We start from the raw sequence: 325 nt of genomic DNA, 5'->3' as shown, positions 1-325 counted from the left end.
TGGACCCAGCCCTGGCCCAGTGACTAGAATAATTTAATATTATTTATCACTTGCTAATTCCACCTCCTGTCACGCAACACGACAGCCTTCTCAGGCCATCTAATCTTACATTTAACCAATTTATCTACTCCGATTATCCGGATTACTATTCGAACATTCGGATAATGCGCCTATGAAAGGTTCAGCTGAATTTAGTGAATGATAAAGAACTTTTTTTTTATTATTAACAATAAGACAGCCTAGCCAAGTAAATGCTTGTCCATATACTGTTATTCTTTTTTTCCCAAGTTTCATCCATAAATTTCTCAGCCTCATATTCTTAGTT

This window comes from Penaeus monodon, chromosome 31 (assembly GCF_015228065.2).
Source record: "Penaeus monodon isolate SGIC_2016 chromosome 31, NSTDA_Pmon_1, whole genome shotgun sequence".
NCBI classification, from domain to species: domain Eukaryota; kingdom Metazoa; phylum Arthropoda; class Malacostraca; order Decapoda; family Penaeidae; genus Penaeus; species Penaeus monodon.
Note: the sequence above shows the minus strand (reverse complement) of the source record.